Consider the following 20,746-nt stretch of genomic DNA (forward strand, 5'->3'; position numbering starts at 1 on the left):
GCAGCCGTCATTATCAGTACGGCTCCCCGCCATTGCGGGTTAGTGCGCCATCCTGGACTCCATACCGGCAATGCGGCGAATAACAGTGAGTAGCCTCTAGCGGCGAGATAGCTAGATTCTTTTGCAGGAACCGGACCTGTGATAGTAATAGGCCTGTATGTGTGTTTCTCTCCCTAGGTGACAGACACAATAATCTGACTATAAGTACAGTACCCAGCATTATAAGGACTGAAGTCATCAGTTACTAGGAAAGATCCATTGCTATAAGGTCCTTTGTGTTTCTCTCTTACAGGTCCGGATTACCATCATCAAGTGTTATACACGCCACTGTTTTGAGCACACCTTTTATAGTGAGCAACTGAGAATGGTTGCCTCTATTGTACACTAGTAGTGAGCACTGAGTATTGGGTGCCACTACAGGTTGTTTGATACCATAATATTTCCCCACATGCATAAGTTGTATTAAACCCCTGAGGACCCTCCATATAGGAGCAGAAACGCGTGGGTTATGACAATAATTGGTGTGGTCTGCATTTTCCACTTACTAGTGGTATGAGTCTTGACAATAGTTCTCTTTATTTTTGGTGTCGGTGGATTTTTTGCACTAAAATTTGAGGTGTTATTTTAGATAAACGGATTAAAAGTTACGTTTTAAAGCACCTCCATATTATTTTCTTAAGCTGGAACATCTGTCCACTAGAAGGATATTCTTGTTGATATTGAAATTGCTGGGAGGAATGAGCCCCTTGCAGGCTCTATCCATTATTTTGCATTTCCGTATTCCTGTGCTCAGCGTTTGTCACCTTAAACTCTAACCACCATGCCCTTAATTGTTCAAAAAATTAGTCATCCCTTAACAACAATAAAGGAAAGCGCCATAGTATATCCGATCCTCGAGGACATGTGGGATGCAGTTGCAGGGACAATGGTGAGTGGTCAGATAGTGCTAGGTCTCCGATGTCCACGGCTCTCACCCGCTGTCCAAGCAACGGGCTCAGTAAGAAATAATCCAGACGGGACCAAGAGCCGTGTGCATTGGAAAAGTGAGTGTATTCTCTAGAATCGGGGTGTGTGTCCCTCCATACATCTGTTAGGCCTGTCTGTTCTAAGAGTGAGGGGACAATGCAGTCATGTGTCCTAACCACTGGAGTCCGGGGGGAAGAATGTTTCCTGTCAGTCATTGGATCTAGCACAGTATTCAGGTCTCCCCCCAGAATTTCCCCACTAGTATCATCGCTCTGTAATCTAAGGTTATCAAAGAATAGTCTATTTTCGCCAGTAGGTGCGTAAATGTTATATATACTCATCAGAACCCCATTATGTTCTATTTGCAACTGTGAAATTCTACCTTCCTTGTCAAACGTGTGAGATTTGAAATTAGATGCAAACGACTTGTGTATCAATGTCAGGACCCCCGCCTTCCCCTCTCTAGCAGGCGAACCATAGACATGTCCCACCTATTGCTGATGTATTCTAAAGAAATCCTCCTCAGTTAAGTGTTTTTTTTGGAGTAGAACTATGTCTGGATGTAAACGTTTGAGAGAACGCAAAAATAGTCTCCGCTTGTGTGGGGATCTCAAACCTTTAACATTCCAGGTAATTATATTCATCATGTTTCGGTTGTCAGTGGGATACCTTCCCTGACCGGGAAAAATGGTTCAGCAGTCAATATTGGTGCGGAAAGAGGATGCATCAGCAAGAGGCAGGACACAGTGTGCCACCCATCTGTCACAATTATTGAGGTAGGAACAGTCAGCGTCACATCATAAGATACACAGAATAATTGCGGCTTATTAAAACAGTAAAACAACATCAGAAAATCATATAATATAAAACTATAGAAACAGTACCTATAGGGAGACCTATCAGTCCCGTCTCCCCTTAACAGGTTAAGGGACTTCCTTATTTCGGATGACATGGAGTCAAATATCACGATGGCAAGTAAGTGAATCATGAGGAGCTTCACCCCCCCCCCCCTTCAACTCCCTCCCTCCAACTGATTCCTCCAGGCATTGCTGCCCTACAAACCCCACAGAAGCATAACATACTGAAGCAAAAAGTTTAAACGTGTAAACCTGAGAGTGGCCTCCAGGCCCGATCACGTCCTGAAGAGTCCAACGGTAGAACAGGAGATCCATCAATCTGGAGAAGACTGTCTGTTACCATCATGACGGCGTCTAGGGGAGCGGTGCCTCTGTCGTTGTTCTCTAGGCTCTGGGGATCCATTGTCATCTCTCGTCGCCGATCTGGAACGCTGGTTCCCTCTAGGTGAGCGGGATCGTCTTTGCTTTGGGATCTCTCTCTGGAGGAACGCTGTTCGACAGAGGATAGCATCTGCTCCAAGGCGGCTGATGCAGCTCCCGGTGTTTTGTAAACAGAAATCGTCCCATCTGCATGGAATACTCGCAAATTAGCTGGATATTGCAACTGGAAACGGTAGTGAGCTTTAAAAAGTGAGGTACATATGGAGAAATCCTCAAATATTAATAGGTGCATGCCTTGGACAGTTAGCGGGTGTGACAATCGCCGGTATGCCTGCAGGATTTCAACTTTATCATTAAAGTCTAAAAACTTTAAGATCACCTGGCGAGGGCAGTGGGCTAATGCCGCCGGAGTATCAGGACGCGCGGGCTTATGGTTGCCCTTATGATCCAGCGACCTGTATGACTGTCCCGGAGCCGGAGGAGTCGGGCTGCTGGTGTCCATAGCTATCACAGCCTCCTTTCCCTGTAACAGGGACTGTGACATTATTGGTGTCAGTGGCTGCTCCCTTGCTTGCAGTGTGGGGCGCGCTGATTCATCGGTGGCAGTGTGAGCGTAAATGATAGTGCCAGTGGCGGCACCCGCGGCCATCTTTGTTTCACTGCCTGGGAGCACCGACTGAGGAGCGGAGATCACGGGCAGCTGCTGTCCGCTCCGCTGCACAAATTTATCCATTGCGGAGGTCCCGTGGATGTTACGCGGTAAGCGCTCACCCGTGCAAGCGGTTTTCTTCGCTAGGGCGGCAGGTACGGGCTGTTACTGGGTGGGGGGGGTGCGGGAACTCTCCTACACGGCATCTCACATTGGCCGCGCCGGAACCGGAAGTCCGGGGACTTTTTTATGTTGTCTCAAATGCGCATTTGAGGCAACAGGTTAGGGATGGCCACACACATCACATTCCCAGAATGATGACTCAGAGCATAGGGTTTGGGGCGGGCATATTCTTTTTTAGTTTTGGCTATGCTCTGGGTCATCATTCTTGGAATATATCCTTTTTTATTATAATTTTCTGGCCCACTGTACCCCATATTACTGGCCTCTGTACCCCACCTGCATACCCCAGTTACGGCCTATTGTCCCCCATAGTGTCCCCTATTTTAGGGCTCAGTGCTTCCCCCATTAATGCTCCTTGAGGGGGGGGTCCCACATCCTGGCTCCATATGAAGCTCAAGGCCCCTGACTGCCCTCCCACTCCAGCAAGACCTGCTGTGCAACCGCCGAGCCATTATCATTCAAAAATAAAGTATGTCCTTACTCCAAAGAAATGTATTTACAAATTGTGGGGGGTCTTTTCTGCTATTAACCCTTGTAAAAATGTAAAATTTTGGGGAAAACTCACATTTTAGTGAAAAAAAAAACATTTTTTTTTTACATATGCAAAAGTCGTGAAACCCCTGTGGGGTATTAAGGCTTACTTTACCCCTTGTTACATTCTTCAAGGGATCTAGTTTCCAAAATGTTTTTTTTTTTTTTTGCTGTCCTGGCACCATAGGGGCTTCCTAAATGCGACATGTCCCCCCCATTTCAGCAAAGTTTGCAAATGTGACTCCTTCTCTTCAGAGCATTGTAGCACCCCTGCAGTACACTTCAAATCCACTTATGGGGTACTTCCATACTCAGAAGAGATGGGGTTACAAATTTTGGGGGGTCTTTTCTGCTATTAACCCTTGCAAAAATGTGAAATTTGGGGGGAAACCCACATTTTTGTGATTTTTTTTTTTTTTTTACATATGCAAAAGTAGTGAAACCCTTGTGGGGTATTTAGGCTCACTTTATTCCTTGTTACGCTCCTGGTACCATAGGGGCTTCCTAAATGCGAAATGCCCCCCGAGCAAAATTTGCTCTCAAAAAGCCAAATATGACTCCTTCTCTTCTGAGCATTGTAGTTCACCCGTAGTGCACTTCAGGTCAACTTATGGGGTACCTCCATACTCCGAAGAGATGGGGTTACAAATTTTGGGGGGTATTTTCTGCTATTAACCCTTGCAAAAATGGGAAGTTTGGGGGAAACACATTTTAGTGAAACATTTTTTTTTTACAAATGCAAAAGTCGTGAAACCCCTGTGGGGTATTAAGGCTCACTTAATTCCTTGTTACGTTCCTCAAGGGGTCTAGTTTCCAAAATGGTATGCCATGTGTTTTTTGTTTTTTTTTGCTGTTCTGGCACCATAGGGGCTTCCTAAATGCAACATGCCCCCTAAAAACCATTTCAGAAAAACGTACTCTCCAAAATCCCCTTATCGCTCCTTCGCTTCTGAGCCCTCTACTGCGCCCGTCGAACAATTTACATAGACATATGAGGTATGTCCTTACTCGAGAGAAATTGGGCTACAAATATCAGTATACATTTTCTCCTTTTACTCCTTGTAAAAATTCAAAAATTGGGTTTACAAGAACATGCGAGTGTAAAAAATTAAGATTGTGAATTTTCTCCTTCACTTTGCTGCTATTCCTGTGAAACACCTAAAGGATGAAAATGCTGACTGAATGTCATTTTGAATACTTTGGGGGGTGCAGTTTTTATAATGGGGTCATTTTTGGAGTATTTCTAATAAGAAGACCCTTCAAATCCACTTCAAACCTGAACTGGTCCCTGAAAAATAGTGAGTTTGAAAATTTTGTGAAAAATTGGAAAATTGCTGCTGAACTTTGAAGCCCTCTGGTGTCTTCCAAAAGTAAAAACATGTAAATTTCATGATTCAAACATAAAGTAGACATATTGGAAATGTGAATACATTTTTTGGGGGGAATATCCATTTTCCTTACATGCAGAGAGCTTCAAAGTTAGGAAAAATGCAAAATGTTCACATTTTTCATCAAATTTGGGGATTTTTTTTACCAAGAAAGGATGCAAGTTACCACAAAATTTTACCACTATGTTAAAGTAGAATATGTCACGAAAAAAAAATCTCGGAATCAGAATGAAAACTAAAAGCATCCCAGAGTTATTAATGTTTAAAGTGACAGTGGTCAGATGTTCAAAAAATGGCCGGGTCCTAAGGTGTAAAATGGCTGAGTCCTTAAGGGGTTAAACAAAAACCCAGACTCTCGCAAATGGGGGTAGGTAAGGGTTAAATTAACTATCCTATATTTTTAGTGGACATATAAGTAACACGTGACCATGTATTATTAAAATATCTCCAGCTGTTTGGAAGTTATGCAGTAACATATATTTCCCATAGACTTGTATGGGACTTTAAACAAAAACCCTGACTCTCGCAAATGGGTTAGAGTAAGGGTTAAATTACCTATCCTATGTTTGTTGTTGACATGTAAGTGACATGTGTACCAAGTTTCATGTTAATATCTTTAGCCATTTGGAAGTGATGCTGGAACATACGCACACACACACACACACACACACACACATACACACTATTTTATATATATAGATAGAGATCTCAACATTCTTATGTCTTCATAGTCAGCTGGAAATAACACATATTTGGAAGTTTCTTAAAAGCCAGTCTGCATGAAACTCATGATTACATTTAATAATCATAAAAGTAGGTTTTGTTTAGTTCCATTAAGCTGAAGAAATGCAGCATCATTCTCAAAACAGCAAGAGAACAGTCTTCTCTCTTGCTTAGTGCTGGGATACTTAAAATGCTCAGTGAGGAAATGAAGCGTGCAGGTTTCTGATTACAGATGATAGTTCTGCTTCTCTAAAGCTCAGCCTAAGGTCAGTATCAGCAGTAAGAAAAAACAGATAAAAAAAGAAACATCATTTAAATACAAAACACTTCTATAAAGCAAAAAGATACAAAATACATATTTTTTAATACACATAAAAACACAGCAACATTAAAGTGTTCCTATAGTGATATACCGTATCTTTCGCTCCATAAGACGCACTTTTTCTCCCCCAAAAGTGGGAAGGAAATGTCTGTGCGTCTTATGGAGTGAATGTGCCCCCTGCCGGCTGCTCCATAGGGGGGGGGGGGGAACTGTTTTAAAGTGGCCGCAGCGCCAACTGCTTGTTAAAGATTAGCAACCCGGCCGCGGCCACTTTAAAACAGTGACCAGTGGTGGTCCCGGATACTTCTGCTTTTTCTATATTTCATATTTCCTTACCTGGCCGCGCTCGGCAGGCTCAGGTAATGTGGCGGCTCTTGTGGGCTGTGTGGATAATATGACGAGTGACATCTCCTGCAGGGTCCTTTACGCGGCGTCAGGGATGTCACTCCTCATTTCCTGCAGCGCCGGTGTAATGAAGAAAACTGGGTCTCAAAGCGTTCTGTGTCCGAGGCTGCAGGAAATGAGGAGTGACGTCCCAGACGCCGCGCAGAGGAGCCGCAGGAGACGTCACTCATCATATTATCCACACAGCCTACAAGACCTGCCGCATTACCTGAGCCTGCAGAGTGTGACCAGGTAAGGAAATATCAGAAATAGAAAAAGTAGGGGGGGGACGACTATACTGCCAACCTAATGTGGGGGAACATACTGCCAACCTAATGGGGGAACTGCAACCTAATGTGGGGGAACATACTGCCAACCTAATGTGGGGAACTACAACCTAATGTGGGGAACTATACTGCACCTAATGTGGGGGAACTATACTGCCAACCTAATGTGGGGGGGGGGGACCTATACTGCCAACCTATTGTGGGGAAACTATACGACCTACCTAATGGGGGGGAACTGCAACCTAATGTGGGGGAACATACTGCCAAGCTAATGTGGGGGAACTGCAACCTAATGTGGGGGATCTATACTGCCAACCTAATGTGGAGGAACATGTGCTCCTGACCTATAATGCCCCCCTGACATGTGCCCCTGACCTATAATGCCCCCCTGACAAGTGCTCCTGACCTATAATGCCCCCCCTGACTTATAATGCCCCCCTGACATGTGCTCCTGACCTATAATGCCTATAATATTTTTTTTTCTTGTTCTCCTCCTCCTAGGTGCGTCTTATGGTCAGGTGCTTCTTATGGAGCGAAAAATATGGTACTTAATAATAAAAATACAATCCTGTGATAACAGCAGCCTTGGCTCTGATTCAAGTTTTATGTAAGAAAAATACTAAAAGGAGACAGGAGCGTTATAAGAGGGGGAACCACAGTGTTATCTGCATGTGCACCTAAGAAATGTTTATAGATTTGTTTGTGATTTTATTTTATGCAAACCATTGCATTCGTCGGTCCTGTCGTGCTGTTAGAAGCATGGCTAACACCAAGATCAAGGTTCATGGAGTCCAGAGGAAAGACGATGTGTAAGGCCCCTTTCACACTGCCGTTGCTCCCGGTCAAAATGGCTGTTTACTAGTTACTATTATGGGGGCTGTCGGGCGCCGTTGTTTTTTGATGGGAACAGCAGGAGAAAAAGACGGCACAAGCAGTATTTTTTTTCCTGCTATTCTCCCTGGCTCCCCTGATGGCTGCCACACTGTCTCATAATGGTAGTGTGAATGTAGCCTAAGTCAGCAAGAGCGGCAGAATACAGAAGGCCCCATGTTGTGACTTATGATGAGCGCTGACGTTCTGCAGATGCTGCGTCATGCGTAATGCCTAATGTGTCCAGGTGGAGGCAGTAAGTGTTTTCATAAAAGTGTGCCAAGTGGGTTGTAGGTATGCATTTCAATAGTAGCTGCTCTGAAGTTACCCAGCACCATCTTTACAAGTAATGTTCAGAGCCAAGGCTGCCGACTCTGGTTCATTGCTTATTGTATATTTTTCAGGTAATTCAGCAGTGCCGATCAGCTGATGGATGAGGTTGGGGGTGGGGGAGTGATAGGATGGGTAGGCCACCAATAGTTTTTGGCCAGAAAACTCCTTTAACACATGGTGGTACATAAATTTGTCAAAAATGAAAAAAAAAAATTCTGAAATAAAAAAAATTTATATTGATTGATCCATCTTCATATTGGTGGAATAAGACTGATTTGATTTAACATTCAATACTAAATATTTACATATTCTAGTCTCTGTTGTTTCTCCCATATCTGTTACTGCTATCACTCTTTCTGATCCCAGAGTGTAGGATCAGTGCCTATTATTGGAGGTGACCAGGCCATATATACAAAGAATAATCTGTAGAGGTGAGTTGTACAGTATATATAGCTTCTGGTCCTAGAGCTTGGTAGTTTGTATTCATTGACATAGTTCCTTATGGCTATCAATAGCTTTAACAATATCATTACAATACAAATGATCATTGGTACAGTACCTTCAGCCTCCCTTGTTGAGTGCAAGAGAAGGTTCTTGCTCTCTAGAAGTCAATATAGCAGGGGAATCAGCTCACCTGCTCCATAAGCTGCCAGCGTCTCATCCACTCGGACAACTCCTCCACCAACACCTCAAAGCAATAGAGTCCAGAAAAGACGTGCATTAAAATGATTTTTGCTTATTAGAAACTTGATTAAAAGTCACATAGGTGCAGAAAAACACCCCCCCTAAAACCACAAACAGTAAGCCTGAAAGTTCATTGCCCAATGTGACTCTACAGCCAAGAACAAGCAAGATGTTGTGGATGGTGGAGAATGAAATGATCTCATCTGCTGTCACCCAGTAGTTTGCCAATAGACATATGTCCCATTGCAGTCATGCCCCATCATGATCATCCCCTTTCAAACTGAAAAGTTAGTGATTGCATCAATATGTTTAGTTTACGAGATGTTTCATTCAAGATAGTGGTTTCCCTGTGGATTTTTCTACAGCCTAAACTTTGTCAAAAAAAAACTGTTTTCTGAAGGATCAGGATTCCACGATCAGCATGCCGCAGAGAGCTGAAATTTTTCCCCTGGTCTCACGTTATTGCAAAACCCAGAAAATCCATTTGGCACTGCCAGGGTGTTAACAACTTCATCTGGTGTGGTGGGAGGGTGTCCAGCTCAACTCCAACCTTAAATCACAGTGTCAGTAATGCCGGTGCTCTGTGGTCTTAAGTGCAAGATAGCTCATAAAATACTCCAATGTAGATAGAAACGACTCATGGCACTCGAATACTGAAAAATTTCAAACTTTTATTCCCGGTCACAAGGCATGAAACAGCAACGGGAGGAGGTAAAGTGACCAGTCGAAGCAGCAGTAGCTGCGAAACGGACATTGTCCCGTCGCTTTACCTCCTCCCGATGCTGTTTCATACATTGTGACTGGGAATAAAAGTTTGAAATTCTTCAGTATTCGAGTGCCATGAGTCGTTTCTTTCTACATTGGAGTATATCACATGTTATTATACTTGTTCCTTTCTATGGAGTTCCCTAATACATTTATGTAGATTACTTAAAGGTTAGAAGATTGCTTATCCTACATTATCTATTAATGCAATATGTCATATCCAGGTCATGCCTATCAGACAAAACTATTCTAGCATCATATCGAATATATGATATGGTATTTTACCAGCATTATGTGGGAAAATAAATCTATTTATCATGGTAACTAAGCACTATGTAACTTTGTATGCTATGTATATACAGTATGTGTATGAGATGAATGTGTTTTCTATGTACTGTATGTAACTTTGCAAGTACTATGTAAGTTTGTATGCTATGCACTGTGTGTACGTTGTATTATGTATTTGTGTGTATTGTTTTCACCTTGCACAGATTACCAATGTCATACTACACATTGCTGTATTTCACATTCCATGAGGGAATAGAGAAATCACATTTCCTCTAATTGGTCAATCCATGGAGACATGGTGCTGAAGTTTAGCCCATCCACTGTGCGTTTCCCTGTGATATCAGATAATGACAGTAATGTGCAGGAAAATGACAAATGTAATTGCATATTCATTCTGATAATTCCCCCGGTGAAGCTATCAAGAAAGGTGAGAGACATCTGCTGGAAATGAAATAATGCATTTAGGGAATTAAAAAAAAGCTGTGCATTGTTTACCGGCATAGATCACTGCTGTAAAGTTGCAAGGGGAAAGTGTGTCTATCCAATGAATTAGTTTATATATATATATATATATATATATATATATATATATATATATATATACATGTGTGTGTGTGTGTGTGTGTGTGTGTGTGTGTTAATTATGGGTCTGTACTTTTACAAATCAGATTAAATAAAAGATATCATCAAAACATTGAATAGTGAATGTCCGCCTTTGAATAGGATTTTGTCATCTAAATAGTCCTATAACCCTTTGTTGATGTCTTATTTTGTGCTTGATAACTAGCCCTAAGAAGAAGTTTATCTGAAGCATCCACTACTATTACTTAAAGGGGTACTCCTCCCCTAGATATCTTATCCTCTAGCCAAAGGATAGCTCCGGAGTCTCGTGACATCAAGGCCGCACCCCGCTCGTGACCTCACCCCAGGCCCCCCTCCCATAGACTTGCATTGAGGGGGCATGGCCGTGATGTCACGAGCTGGGCATGACCATGATGTCATGAGCCCCCGCCCCGCATCGCCGGTCATCCGTCACGGAACGAAGTTCGCTCCGTCACCAGATGTCTAGGCTGCCACATCCAAGATCGCGGGTGTCCCCAGCGGCAGGACCCCCTCGATCAGACATCTTATCCCCTATCCAAAGGATGTCTAGGGGCAGAGTACCCCTTTAACGCCAATGAAAAAATAAGAGCACATTTATTAGGTGTCATTTAAATCACATTCCTGAGTTCCTTTAGTATACATACAGTAATGATACCATTAAAATGGTATTCCAACATATGTCACAGCATATCTGTAGTGTAGTTAAGGAGTATAATAGATCAGGCATAGTCTACTGGGTCAGAAGAGTGTGCGAGTGTTTAAATTTGGGGCTACTTCTTAACTCATAGACCAGCCAAAGGATGGTCCAAATATTTCCCACACCACTAAAATTTATAACTTTAATAAAAAATACACACAAGGGTTAAAATGTTTATGTGCTAATACCTAGTGAGTGAATGACCATATAGTATCAATGATACCTCTCAATACAATGTTGGCTAGCTGGCCACACTTCAGTGTATCTGTACAAAACTGACTTCTGGACCCAATGCTAACCAATAGAACAATTATATTATCTGAAGTAGAGGTAGGGAGTCATCTTGGTAATAGTGGCCATAACATAATGTCTACTAGTGGGGCTACAAAAACATTGAACTTTAGAAAAGTCCACTTTTGCCAATTAAGAATGGACCTTAGTAACATTTATTGGGACCTTGTCCTCAGTAATAAAAGTACACAAGTTAAATAGGTCATTTATTTAAGAGCATCCTGAATAGATCTTGTGAACAACATATACCCCATGGAATAAACATGTTAGAAATAGGAGAATAAAAATGTGGTTAACCAAAACAGTTAAGGATAGGAGGAAATAATTTAGACTACTAAAACAAGAAAAGTAGTGGGGAGGCATTAAACAGTTTTAAAAAGAATAAATTCTAAAAAATAAATAAATAAATAAATAAATTAGCAAAGATTGCAACAGAGAGAAAGATTGCCATATAAAATAAAAAGCAACCAAAAGTATTCTGGGTTGAATGGTGTAGGAGGATGAGGAAAAAGCCCATCTACTAAATGTAGATTGGCCTTCTGTATGGCAGTCTGTAATAGAAATCCTATTATGGCAGCTACTGAGGCCTTCAGAAGGCCCCTGGGTGCCATGACAATTGATTGGCACCCTGCAAATGCATTGCATGATGAGGCACAATTGGACCCTGAACATTACTGTTACACTTTTATTGACAGTGGCATCAAGGTTGTTAAATAAATTGTAGACATGTGCAATTTGTTTCGTAACGAACACGGAACAAAACAAATTTTCCCGTTTTCGGATGTTCATTACGAAAAGAATGCAAGAAAAAAAAAATCACAAAATCCCGAAAAAGCATACAAAAATGCAGTTAACGAATGCATTCGTTAACTAACGCATAACGAATATGCATGTTAACGAACAACGAATGCATTCGTTATCAGTATACCGAATGTCGGGGCCATGCATCAACTGCTATCTGGCAGCGCATAATGCTTAAGCTGCTGACGGATAGCAGTTGAAGCATACGGGTCTCCCTCTGACGTCGTTATGACACCGTCGCGCACGCCATCCCGTCATCCAATAGGAACGGCGTGCGCAGCGACGTGATGACGTCGCTACGGAGGCCCAGTAAGGCCTTGCGGCAGACAGCAGAGGACTGGAGAAGACCAGGAGAGCCCAGCAGAGCCCAGCGGAGTACTGAAAAGGACTAGGAGAGCCAAGCGGAGACCTGGGGACACCATCGGGAGCAGTGGGGACAGGTGAGTAGGACTTTACTTTTTTACATTGCACGAATCCCTCAACATACGAATTACCATCGTATGTTGAGGGATCACTAGACATGTGCAGAACCAAAAATCAGAATTAACGAATGCATCCAAAAACAAAAAAAATTTCGCAGATGCATCCGAAAACCGAATATGACGAATGCACAGCATTCTGAATATTCACAGAACCAAAAATGTTTAAAAAACGAAAATGAACAAAACAAAATTTTTGGTTCTGCACATGTCTAATAAATTGCATTAGAGATAGCTTTGATTCTGAAAGCAATCAGAAACTGGATATAAAGAGGGCTCAGCTTTCGAGCCTGCTACATACATTTTTAACACCACCATGATGTACATGTGTGTCATTGGGTTTTAAAGGGGTACTGCAGTGTAAGACAACTTATCTGCTATGCAAAGGATAGGGGATAAGTGTTGAATCTCGGGGAGTCCGACTGCACAGTCCCTGCCCCTCACATGCATGGAGTTGTGTCAACCATAGAGATACATGAAGGGGGAGTGATGGCCATTCAGGGGTCAACAGTCTTGTTGCATGGAGTAGAGATTGTTCTATGAGAGAAAAGAGCTAGGCACCGAGCAGGACCCCCACGCCATCACACACTTATCCCCTATCTTTTGAATAGGGGATAAGATGTGTGGTGGCCCAGTACAGGAGTTGTACCCCTGTACCCTCGCTGCCCTGTGAGGCAGCCTCCCTGCAGTGTCCCCTGGGCCCCCTTCACCTGTTCCCCTTGTACAGTTGGTTTTATGCTACCGTATGTATTGTATATAAGAGTGTTGTACCTTTAAGAATATTTGTCATGTGGTTAACCTGTTGTCATGTGAGTGTAACCCAGTGAGGTGTCAGTGACCATGTGACCTAAGGGTGACCTATTGGACCCCACCAGAGTCTCCCCTATATAAGCCCTGGGAGGAGTCTATTCACTCTCTTTTGCTTAGCTCTGAGTCTTTGCTAAAGTCCAGCCAAGTCAAGTCCTAAGAGGGTGTCTGCAGTCCATAGCAGGCCTCAAGTCAGTCCAGCAGCCACAAGTCTTCAAGTAAGCTACAATTGGGGTATAGTCAGTCCCATTCAAGTCAGTCAAGGTAAAGTCATCTGTCTTCAGTCAGTGTGGCCTGCAGCAAAATTGTCCCAGCAAGCCCTGAGGTCTCTGAAGTCACTGGTCACCTCCATGGGCCTGGCTAAGCTGTATAGACTGTTCCATCTGTCACTCAGTAAAGCTACCAATGTCCGTAACTTGACGTCAGAATCATTATTGCCCCTGTGCTTAGCCCAGGATGCAGCAGTATACCTTCGGGTGGTATTGAGGATAAACCATGCCCTGGCATCATGAATACAAGGGGTTAATGCCATCTGCCCCTAGGGTAATTCCGGCATCACACCCTCTACCACAGATGTCTTATACTGCAGTAGTCCTTTAAGGGTAATAACTGTAATGAAGGTAGATTGTGTACATAAAATTTAACACCTGTGATATTTTACAAAAAAAACATGAAAATATACAAAGATTGGTGAAGAACTTAAAGGGGTACTCCGGTGGAATTTTTTTTTTCTTTTTAAATCAACTGGTACCAGAAAGTTAAACAGATTTGTAAATGACTTCTATTAAAAATCTTTAATCTTCCAGTACTTTTTAGCAGCTGTATGCTACAGAGGAAATTCTTTTATTTTTGAATTTCTTTTTTGTCTTGTCCCCAGTGCTCTCTGCTGACACCTCTGTCCATTTCAGGAACTGAACTGTCCAGAGCAGCATATGTTTGCAAGGGGGATTTTCTCCTTCTCTGGAAAGGTCCTGATACGAGCATCAGGTGTCAGCAGAGAGCACTGTGAACAAGACAAATTGGAAATTCAAAAAGAAAAGAATTTTCCTTTGTAGCATACAGCTGCTAAAAAGTACTGGAAGGATTAAGATTTTTTTAAGAGAAGTCATTTACAAATCTGTTTAACTTTCTGGCACCAGTTGATTTAAAAAAAAAAAAATGTTTTTCACCGGAGTACCCCTTTAACCCCTTAAGGACGCATGACGTTCTCATACGTCTCCATGTCCGAGTCCTTAAGGACACATGACGTATGAGAACGTCATGTGCTTTGCCGGCCCCCCGCAACCATCTGGAGCGGAGCCGGCGCCCGATGCCTGCTGAAATCGATCAGCAGGCATCGGGGCATATCGCCCAGGGGGGTCATAATGACCCCCCATGTCGGCGATCGCGGCGCATCGCTCGTCAATTCAGACGAGCGATGCGCTGCGATTCCGTTCCCCGCCGCTCGCCGGGCGGGGATCGGAGCCGGATGTCTGCTGATTTCTATCAGCAGACATTCTGGCAGTGTGCCGGAGGAGGTCCTGAGGACCTCCTATACCGGCGATCGCTGCAGGACGCCGGTAACTACTAACCGGCGTTCTGCAGCGGTTCCAGGTCATCAGGGTCACGTGTGACCCTGTGACCTGGATATAGATGGTGACTGGTGGTGTAGTATACACCACCAATCACCATCCATGCTGTACTGGGGGCTGGCATTGTGGCCACCCCCTCAGTACAGTTGTGATTGGGTGGCCAAAGTGGCCACACCAATCACATAGTAATGGGAGGGGATCTGGTGGGCTAGAAGCATGTTGCTCCGTTCTGCCCGCCATTTCACAGAGATCTGGTGTGCAGGACGGAGCCCCGTGCTGCCCACCATCCCCTTAGTTAAAAAAAAGTGCCCCTTGCCCCCTTTCTGTGGCCCCTTGGCACAGAAATCCCAGGGATAGCTTTAGATTAGGTAGGGACAGGTTAGGGTTAAAAAAAAAAATAGTTTAAAATATTTTTTTTTTCCGGCGTACCTCAGTGGGTGTCCGTGGGTCCGTAGCACCTTTAGCTGCATGACCCCGGCCCTGCTGGGTCGCTGCGGTCTGCCATCAGCCTTTTTTTTTGGTGCAGATCTTTTTTTTTTTTTTTTCACTAAGCGTGTGTGCGGACACTCTTAGTTATAAAAGAGCGGTCCGCCACCGTTTGTTAAAGCCCACCCGCCGCTGATCAGTCCCGTAGTACTGATCAGCGTTTTTTTTTTGTGGTGCCGGTGCTTTTTTCCGGGTTTTCTAGCGTGTTTTTGCACCCATAGGCGGTCCGTGCCACCAGTAGCAGGCGTGTACTGTGTGGCCGTACCGTACCTGTGTGTGCAGCGTGTCTCACCGCTGTCAGTGATTTATCACTGATCAGCTTTTTTTTTGTGGTAAAGGCACCTTTTTCGGTTAACGCAGATTTTTTTTTGCACCCATAGGCGGTCCGTGCGACCAGTAGCAGGCGTGTACTGTGTGGACGGACCGTACCTGTGTGTGCAGCCTGTCCCACCGCTGTCGGTGATTTATCACTGATCGGCGTTTTTTTTTTTGGTTCAGGCAGGTGCATTTTTTTCGGGGTAAAGCGTTTTTTTATTAAATTTTTCGGGTTTTTTGTGTGGGGGTCTGTGAACAAGCCACCAGCCACTGTCCTGGGCTGAGTGGCCGGACCCCCCACTGACTTCTGCGCCCCCTGCCGCCACAAACGCTAATCAGTGCGCACACCACTGATTAGATAAACGCTTATTTTTTTGGTGCAGGGTTTTTTTTTGCGCTAGAAGTCCCCCTTTTTTTTAAAAGTCCCCTTTTTATTTTATATTTTTTTCTGTTAGGCGGGTTAGTTTAGTTAGGTTAGGCTAGGGCGGGTTAGGGCGGGTTAGGGAGGTAGTATCGCACCACACCACACGCAGCACACACACCAATAAAGTTTTCCCCCCACACACACACATAACCGTTTCCCCATTAGAGTAGGGAAATGGCCCGCAGAGTGTTTTCGGCGGAGGAGGCATATGATCTAATTGCCTCCGACTCTGAAAGCATCTCAGAGGACGATGAAGACCCCACCTTCCTTATTTCATCGTCCTCCTCATCATCTAGTTCAGATGATGAGCCACCAAGGCGGCGAAAACCCCTCTGTCCTTGAGCCTGTGCCCCATGCTAGTATGAGTCCCCCTGGCGCTCATACTAGTGAAGCCCCCCTGCCAAGGTCACTGGTACCTCGTACCGGAGAACTTGACTGGGCTGAGCCAGCGGACCACGAGCCCGTGATTCCTGAGTTTGTTGGCGACTCAGGAATCAAAATTAACATCGCCGGGTTCACTGAAAAGGACTTTTTCGGTGATTTTTTCAGTGACGACTTTGTTAATTTGATGGTTACACAGACGAATCTGTACGCCCAACAGTTCGTCGCCGCTAACCCGGGCTCACTTTTAGCTAGACCCGGCGGCTGGACTCCAGTCGATGCAGCCGAAATGAGGACCTTTTGGGGCCTCGCGCTGCATATGGGTATAGTTAAAAAAAAACAGTGTCAGGCAATATTGGAGTGGGGACGTCTTTTACCAGACACCCCTCTACAGTATGGCCATGACACGTTCCCGGTTCGAGGCCATTCGGAGATGTTTGCATTATGCTGATAATGCGGCATGTCCCCCCCGAACTGATCCGTTGTTCATCCGTGAACTGAGCCGGTCATCAATTACTTCGGGGCCAGATTTTGGGAGGCCTATGTCCCGGGGCGGGAGGTCTCTATTGATGAGTCGCTCATCAGCTTCAAGGGGAGATTCAGCTTCCGGCAATACATCCCGACCAAGCGAGCGCGGTATGGCGTGAAGATGTATAAACTTTGCGAGAGTACCTCCGGGTACACTTGCAAGTTTATGGTGTATGAGGGACGAGATTCCCGCATTGAACCCCCAGATTGTTCCCCCACTCTGGGTGTTAGCGGGAAAATCGTTTGGGGCCTTTTGCACCCATTGCTAGATAAAGGTTACCACCTTTACGTGGATAACTTTTATACTAGTATCCCTCTCTTTTCATCCCTTGCCGCCAGATCCACGGTCGCTTGTGGGACAGTCCGGAAGAATCAAAGAGGCCTTCCGCCCCATCATTCCCTACATGCTCCTATCCCCCGGGGTGAGTCCCGTGCCTTTTCCCATGAGAACCTGTTGTTGGTCCGGTATAAGGACAAGAGGGATGTCCTTATGCTCACCACAATTCATGGGAATGGCAGCACCCCTGTCCCTGTACGAGGTACCGCGGGACCGGTCCTCAAGCCCGATTGTATTCTGGACTACAATCGGTATATGGGGGAGTTGATCTTTCTGATCAAGTCCTCAAACCATATAATGCCATGCGGAAAACACGCGTATGGTATAAAAAGGTTGCGATCTACATGGTACAGGTTGCCATGTACAACTCTTTTATACTGTACCAGAACGCTGGCAACACAGGGACATACCTGGAGTTCCAAGAGGTAGTTCTAAAGGCCCTCATCTATGGTGATCGCCAAAGAGCGGGTCAGAGCACCTCTGGAACTTTAGGTCCCCGGATCGTCCCCGGCCAACACTTTCCAGGTGTGATCCCCAACACTGGAAGGTCGGGACGAACCCAGAAAAGATGCAGAGTGTGTCACAGGAAGGGGAGACGGAGGGACACCACCACTCAGTGTGACACTTGCCCCGATCATCCGGGCCTCTGCATAGGCTGCTTCAGGGAGTATCACACTTCAATGGAGTACTAAATTTTCCATCCTTTGCCCTAAATTTCATTCCCCAGAATTCGGCTCCAATGTACCAGTCCAGGGTACATTATCTTCCAAATTTTATACCAAAATACCCTACCCCCAAAAAATCAAACTCAAAACCTCTTTCCCAATGCCCCTCATAATATCTTTGTCCCCCAAAAATGGGTCATGGGACACAGAGTCAACAGCATTGGAGGTTTGCAGTTGCCTCAAATGCGCAACGCTCTCTCTCTCCACCTGAACGGGTTGCGCATTTGAGGTAACAGAATAGGGACGGCCCCACACATCCCCTTCCCAGAATGATGATTCAGAGTATAGGGTTTGGGGCGGGCATCATTTTTACTTTTGGCTGTACTCTGGGTCATCATTCTGGGAAAATAATTGGCATATCAGTTCTAAAATTGCAATTTTCTTCCCCCCCATAGTACTCTTCATCCATTCCTGGAAAATAAATGAAGGGAACACCTGTCTGTTCCAAATCTCCACTTCACCCTATACACCTTCCCTAGGGGGTGTACTGTTTGTAATAGGCTCACATGTGGGTGTTCCTTTCTTGTATTTTCCTCTGAATGTATGTAACTGTTAGGTCCGTAACAAACATCCGCCTCAAATGCGAAGAGTTCTCGCTGAGCTCTGTCGTATTTCCAGGCGACAATTCGGAGTCACATGTTAGTTGTTCCCAGAAAAATGAAGCAGAGTATAGGTTGAAAATTGCAATTTTCAAAAGCTACCCTTCATCCATTCCTGGAAAATAAATTTAGGAAACACCTGTGCATTAAAAATGTCCTCTTTACCCCTATACCCAATCCTCAGGGTGGGTACTTTCTGTAATGGTGTCACATGTGGGTGTTTCATTTTTGTATTTTCCTCGGAATGTATGTAACCGTCAGCTACTGATATGCCAAAGGTCACAAATACAAAGTGACCTCTATGACTTCTGAGCCTTGTTGTGCGCCCGTCCAGCACGTTACCCCATATGTGGATGTATTTTTATAGTCAGGGGGAAAAGCCCTCCAAAATGTGTAACCCAATTCCTCATATTACCCCTTGTGAAAATGTTAATAATTGGGTAACCCCAGCATTTTACTGAAAAAAAATCTAATTTTTCAATTTATGGCCCACTTTTCAAAAAAACCTGTGAGGTGTAAGTACTCACTGTAACACTGTTACGTTCCCCAAGGGGTCTAGTTTCCAAAATGTATGCCATGTGTTTTTTTTTTTTTTTACTGTCCTGGCACCATAGGGGCTTCCGAAATGCAGCATGCCCCGAGAGCAAAATTTGTAACTCCTCTTCTGAGACCTGTAGTGCGCCAGCGCCATATGGGGCGTTTTCTGAATCGGGAGAAATTGGGCTTCAAATTTTGGGGGGTATTTTCTGATTTAACCCTTTGTAAAAATGTAAAATTTTTGGGAAACCAAGCATTTTTGGTAAAATTTATTCTTTTTTTTTGCATATGCCAAAGTCGTGAAACCCCTGTGGGGTATTAAGGTTCACTTTTTACCCCTTGTTACGTTCCCCAAGGGGTCTAGTTTCCAAAATGGTATGCCATGTGTTTTTTTTTGCTGTCCTGGCACCATAGGGGCTTCCTAACTGCGGCATGCCCCCAGAGCAAAATTTGCTTCAAAAAAGCCAAATGTGACTCCTTCTCTTCTGGGACCTGTAGTGCGCCAGCAGAGCACTTTTCACCCCCGTATGGGGTGTTTTCTGAATCGGGAGAAATTGGGCTTCAAATTTTGGGGGGTATTTTCTGCTTTAACCCTTTGTAAAAATGTAAAATTTTTGGGAAACCGAGCATTTTAGGTAAAATGTATTCTTTTTTTTTGCATATGCCAAAGTCGTGAAACCCCTGTGGGGTATTAAGGTTCACTTTACCCCTTGTTACGTTCCTCGAGGGGTCTAGTTTCCAAAATGGTATGCCTTTTTTTTTTTTTTGCTGTCCTGGCACCATAGGGGCTTCCTAAATGAGGCATGCCCCCAGAGCAAAATTTGCTTCAAAAAAGCCAAATGTGACTCCTCTTCTGGGACCGGTAGTGCGCCAGCAGAGCACTTTTCACCCCCATATGGGGTGTTTTCTGAATCGGGAGAAATTGGGCTTCAAATTTTGGGGGGTATTTTCTGCTTTAACCCTTTGTAAAAATGTAAAATTTTGGGGAAACCAAGCATTTTTGGTAAAATTTTTTCTTTTTTTTTTTGCATATGCCAAAGTCGTGAAACCCCTGTGGGGTATTAAGGTTCACTTTACCCCTTGTTACGTTCCCCAAGGGGTCTAGTTTCCAAAATGGTATGCCATATGTTTTTTTTTTTGCTGTCCTGGCACCATAGGGGGTTCCTAAATGAGGCATGCCCCCAGAGCAAAATTTGCTTCAAAAAAGCCAAATGTGACTCCTTCTCTTCTGGGACCTGTAGTGCGCCAGCAGAGCACTTTTCACCCCATATGGGGTGTTTTCTGAATCGGGAGAAATTGGGCTTCAAATTTTGGGGGGTATTTTCTGATTTAACCCTTTGTAAAAATGTCAAATTTTTGGGAAACCAAGCATTTTAGATATTTTTTTTACATTTGCAAAAGTTGTGAAACCCCTGTGGGGTATTAAGGCTCACTTAATTCCTTGTTATGTTCCTCAAGGGGTCTAGTTTCCAAAATGGTATGGCATGTGGGCGGTTTTAGCTGTTCTGGCACCATAGGGGCTTCCTAAATGCAACATGCCCCCCAAAAACAATT

The sequence above is a fragment of the Hyla sarda genome, chromosome 1 (genome assembly GCF_029499605.1).
Source record: "Hyla sarda isolate aHylSar1 chromosome 1, aHylSar1.hap1, whole genome shotgun sequence".
NCBI lineage: Eukaryota > Metazoa > Chordata > Amphibia > Anura > Hylidae > Hyla > Hyla sarda.